This window comes from Mauremys reevesii, linkage group 14 (assembly GCF_016161935.1).
Source record: "Mauremys reevesii isolate NIE-2019 linkage group 14, ASM1616193v1, whole genome shotgun sequence".
Lineage (NCBI taxonomy): Eukaryota > Metazoa > Chordata > Testudines > Geoemydidae > Mauremys > Mauremys reevesii.
Genome location: NC_052636.1, coordinates 8,439,063 through 8,444,830, shown reverse-complemented (window position 1 = coordinate 8,444,830; position 5,768 = coordinate 8,439,063). Strand labels below are relative to the sequence as shown.

The window sequence follows — 5,768 nt, the reverse complement described above, 5'->3', positions numbered from 1 at the left end:
CTCCCTAGAAGGCATTTTTCTCCAGCCCTCTGAACATTTTGGTGGCTTTTTACTGCTCTAGCTCCAATTTCACAATATCTTTTTCAAATGAGGACACCAAAACTGGAGGCTATTCCAATATCAGTCTCACTGATGCTGTGTCAGCTCCTGTGATGTTATTGACACAATCTGTAACTGTACAGATCACCATTGCAACCACTGTTCTACATTTGCAGCCAATATTGTAGAAAGATTGTCGTGTAAGGGATCTATGGAGAGGTTCTGATTGGCTGATTATAATGATGCTATCTCTAGATGTTTCAGAGTAGCAGCCATGTTAGTCTGTATCCACAAAAAGAACAGGAGTACTTGTGCTACAGCTCACTTCTTCGGATGCATAGAATGGAACACACAGACAGGAGATATTTATACATACAGAGAACATGAAAAGGTGGAAGTATGCATACCAACAGGAAAAGTCTAATCAATTGAGATGAGCTATCATCAGCAGGAGGAAAAAAAACCTTTTGAAGTGATAATTAAGATGACCCATAGAAGGTGTGAGGAGAACTTAACATAGGGAAATAGATTCAATTAGTGTAATCACCCAACAATTCCCAGTCTCTGTTTAGGCCAGAGTAAATTGTATCTAATTTGCATATTAATTCGAGTTCAGCAGTTTCTCTTTGGAGTCTGTTTTTGAAGTTTTTTTGTTGCAAAATTGCCACCTTCAAGTCTGTCACTGAGTGGTTAGAGAGGTTGAAGTGTTCTCCCACTGGTTTTTGAATGTTATGATTCCTGATGTCAGATTTGTGTCCATTTATTCTTTTGCATAGAGACTGTCCGGTTTGGCCAATGTACATGGCAGAGGGGCATTGCTGGCACATGATGGCATCTCTAGATGTGTATCATTTTTGTCGTTGACGTTATGAATATTGGCTCTATGCTATCTGTATTTCAAACTTGTGATATGCTTCTGGGGAACACCCCAGACAAGCTGGTGTCAGTTCTGCCTAGCCTGCTTGATGGCCCATTAAGGACCATCAGCTACACAATCGACCCATTGAGAGAAGGCAGATACGCCTTGTGACTCAGCAAGGTCTGCAGGGACCTGCCTATGGACAGAACTCTAAGGTTTTTCTGTGCCACGTGCTGGATAGAGTGTCCTTGGGACAAAGAAAGCAAAGACCACATCGCAAGAGACTATAAAAGGCTGATGCCTCGTCTCCATCTTGTCTTCAATCCTGCTTCATACCTCTGGAGGGACTTTGCTACAAACTGAAGCTCTGTACAAAGGACTGAATGACCCATCCCAGTGGGGGATGTACTCCAGAGACTTGATTTGAACCTGCAGTTTATTCCATCACTGCTACAAGCCTGAACCAAGAACTTTGCCATTACTGGATGTGAAAGGTTAAAATCCATGTGCATTTTATATAACAACCTGGTCTATGGATTGTGCCACCTCTTTTCCAGACCCGAAGTCCAGAGTATGGTCAAGGGACCAGAGGCCTAGCAAATAGTGATCAGCTAACAGAAAGCTGGGTAAACGGAAAGCCTTGCTTGCTAAGATAGGCCTGGTCAGCAAATTGCCAGGTGTTGGAGCTAAGAACTAAAGAATTGTGTCTTATTCAGAGTTGCAGATTGAGCAAAGAATCCCTGTTCCTATTGTGTTAGTCTCTTCTGTAGGGAGACATTTTTCCCACAGAGCCAACCTTGAGTTTATGAAAAGTTGGCACGTCAGTATAAGATATGGCATCCTTCCACCTCCCTTCCCAGGGACCAATGCCTGCCGTTAGACACACAAAAACAATCTTTATTGCCATAGACTTTCACTCTTTCTTTGCTTTAACCCCTAGGAATGTACCTGTTGGACAATCAAAGGAGTTGCTCCATTCCTATGGACCTCAAATCAGAATTCAACATATATATTTTATACTAATAACATATTATCAAAGTATTAATGAAATGTTAACTTGCTAACTTGAGACCATGGGTGGAGACATTATGTAACCTGTTAACCATTGGCTACTGTGCTATCCTGTCTTGCTGCAAAACCTATCCCAGGGTTTGGAACTGCCTACGCCATCACTTTCCCCCACCCATGGAAAATCTATATATTCTATTGTAATTAATTAATTAATAGTGTCTCTGAGCCTAATAAGCCCACTCTGCCAGCACTGTGTGTAATAAACTCCTATTCTTGACCTCTACACAGTGGAGATTTGTGTCCTTCACAGACTCCTGCTGAATAAAGAGGAGATTCAGCATCCAGCTTGGCTGAATGTGTCTCCTCTCCCCACAGCTTGGTGATTTTTGAGGAAATGGAGAAGACTGCCTTTGCCTGGCTGTACATCGCTTGCAAAAGAAACAGGTCTTTTTGGTGACAAGTGTTGAAAGGAGCCATTAGACAAATGTGGAGACAGGAAAAATGTCCCCTAACTGAACTGGCATCTCTGGATGCTGAAGCCACAACACAGAGCGCTTAACACTATATGAGAATGGCTGGTGTCAGAAGAGTCTCTACCAAAGCCTTTCCCACCAGCAGGGGCCTCTCTGTGCACAGAACTCCTGGTAGCATGATGGCTGCAGGCAGTGGAGAACTCCATTTGGCATCTCTTTGTCGGTGAACATCTGCAGTGTCTGTTTAAAGGTCTCTGGATAGTGATCTTTGGGAAGAGCTGGCTGAAGTGTCTTCCTAGTAAGCAGGAGATCCTGGCTTGGCCTGCCAGTTCTTCCTTGCAAGTCTTGAGGGAAATGGGGAACGTCTGTAGTTTGGAATTTGCAGGTGTTGTCCTGGACCATCAAATGGAACAGTGGCAAATACTTTCTTGAGGCAGGCACCATGCCTTAGCTGGCTTAAAGCACCTGTCTAGTAAACAGGAGATCCTGGGTTCAACTCCCAGTGGTGCCTTGTTCTATGACTTTTGTCTCCCCTGCTCACATTTTCCTGTGTCTTTCCGGGAAACAGAAGAGACCTCCCTTGGTATCCAAGTAATTGCTTGCTAAGGAAAAGGTTTCTTTGGAGAGAAACATTGGAAAGAATCAGATCACAAGCCTGGAGCTGATGAAAAGGCTGCTGTGACTGGCATTAGCATGGTGGTTGCTTCAACTGCAATTGCTGCGACACAAAAGCCTGCGCCACACGTCCTTGTGATTCGCTGGGGATGTCTGCACACAGATGTCATGTCATCTTCCTTTTGATTGTCACTGATGAAAAATGGAGCAGCTGGGAGAAAAGTCCCAGAGGAACCTGCCAGATAAAGTGGAGGTTCATAGAATCATAGAATCATAGAACTTAAGATCAGAAGGGACCATTATGATCATCTAGTCTGACCTCCCGCAAGATGCAGGCCACAAGCTGACCCACCCACTCCTGAAATAATTCTCTCCCTTGACTCAGCTGTTGAAGTCCCCAAATCCTGATTTAAAGACTTCAAGTAGCAGATAATCCTCCAGCAAGCGACCCCTGCCCCATGCTGCGGAGGAAGGCGAAAAACCTCCAGGGCCACTGCCAATCTACCCTGGAGGAAAATTCCTTCCCGACCCCAAATATGGCGATCAGCTGAACCCCGAGCATGCGGGCAAGACTCTCCAGCCAGACACTCAGGAAAAAGACTTTCAATATCCCAACATTGACCCTCGGTACTAAATACCAGTGGTCGCACGTTATTGACCTATTGACTAAATCACGTTCTCCTATCAAACCATTCCCTCCATAAACTTATCAAGCTTAATCTTAAAGCCAGAGAGGTCCTTCGCCCCCACCGTTTCCCTCGGTAGGCTGTTCCAGAATTTCACTCCCCTGATGGTTAGAAACCTTTGTCTAATTTCAAGCCTAAACTTCCCGACTGCCAATTTATATCCATTTCTTCTCGTGTCCACATTAGTACTGAGCTGAAATAATTCCTCTCCCTCCCTGGTATTTATCCCTCTGATATATTTAAAGAGAGCAATCATATCTCCTCTCAACCTTCTTTGGTTAAGGAAAACAAACCAAGCTCCTCAAGGTTAGAGATGTAGCACCCAGTAGTGCCTTGAAATGTGTCCACTCCTCCCACCTTTTGATCAATTTTGAGGAAACAGAGAGGACTGCCTCTGCCTTGCAATGCTTCCAAAAGAAATCGGTAGTTTTTTCTGACAAGTGTTGGAAGGAGGCACCTAAGAAACGTGGAGACAAGGAAAAGGTCGCCATAACTCAACTTGCATCCATGGCTCTTGAGGCCACAACGCAGAGCACTAAGCACTGTACGACCACAGCTGGGGAGAGAAGGGTCTTTTCCAAAGGCATTTTCCACTTGCAGGGTCCTCTCTGTGCGCAGAATTCCTGATAATTTGATGTCTGCAGGCACTGGAGATCACTATTTTGCCATCTCTCTCACTGTTTCAGTGAACATCTGCTGTGGTTGTTGAAAGTCTATGATGGGATCTATGGGATGCAACCTGAACAGTGGGACCCTGAGCCCTGTGTCCCACTGCCTGGGCTCCCTCTCACACTATGATGTTGTGAGGAGCTGTGAATCTCTGGCAGATATTGCACTTACACAGACATCTACAGGTAGGGACACATCCAACTGTTACATGAATGCTTCTCCCAGCCACTCATAACACTAATGATAGAGAGCCTCCGCCAATTCCCCCAGCTCTGCAGCCTTGCACCCTGGACCATACCATCTTGCCTTAATCAGAAGCCTGATCAGTGTGAGCTTATTACACAGGGTCCACCTCTCCATCACTGTGTATAGTAGTTGTACCAGCATTGTAATGGAGCTGCGATTTCACAAGAACTTCAAGCAAAATACACCAGTTTCAGTACAGCGTAAAACAGATTTATTAACTACAGAAAGATGGAGTTTTAAGGATTATAAGTGGTAGGCATAAAAGAGCAAAGTAAGTTACCATGGAAATTAAAGATAAATTCACAATCTTAATTTTACACCTTATTACACTAGGCCGTAGTTCGGTTATGCCACAGGAAGGCTTAATGCTCGAGCTGCAGTGCATGCTGGGCAGGCTCTAGGCCGGGCTCCCCATGGCAGGAGAGAAGAAGAAGACTGGGCCCCTGGAGGGGCAGGCTGGGGCTTCCTGGATCCCATTTGCTCACAGCTAGCGCCCTGCCCCCACTCCCAAGCCCCCAGGTCAGCCAGAATGGAGCAGCGGTTTTCACTCCACCAAGTCCACTTATGGCTTACAGGCAACTCCCAGACCCACCACAGCCCACCATGTCAGCCAGAAAGGAGCCCACTCAGCCTCGCCATTGATGCTTTTCCTTCCCCCTAGAACCCCTCTTCTCCTGGGCTGCAAGGAGCCACCCCTGGGAAGCCAAGAGGCAGGCACAGGATTCTGCCTCCCAGCAGCCAACCGCACCTCCCCCGGCTTTGCAGAACAAATGGTGACGCTCTACTAACCCCACTTAGCCGCACTGAGGTGCTTCGCTTCTGCCCTGCCTTCCTCAGCTCGACTTTCCTCTTTTCCCCCATTCCTGCCTCACTTCCTCCTTTGGCAAGTCACGCAGAGGAGGCCAGCAGGAAGAGCCGGCCTCCCACAGCCAACCTCCAACAGCAGAGGAGGCCAAGCCACAAGCCTCCAAAAGGTGACACGCCGCACTCCTCTAGGTTCTCCAGCCTGCCGCCAAGGTGCTTTCTCCACTGCTGTCAGCACCCTCTGTCATGCAGGGGTTGGAGTTATCCCAGGGACAGGCCAATAGGAGAAGGAGGAGGCCTTCCTGAACAGCAAGGGGATCTGGCAAAAGGAAGCCAGCATGTTTCTGCACCAGGGACCTTTTGCGT

At 46.6% G+C, this 5,768-nt stretch overlaps 1 non-coding gene across 1 annotated transcript; it reads left to right on the top strand.

Moving 5' to 3' along the window:
* Nucleotides 1-2,818: 2,818 nt before the first annotated feature.
* TRNAT-AGU lies at nt 2,819-2,893 on the top strand. The gene has a single exon. It is a non-coding gene; the product is annotated as a tRNA-Thr (tRNA).
* Nucleotides 2,894-5,768: the final 2,875 nt, after the last annotated feature.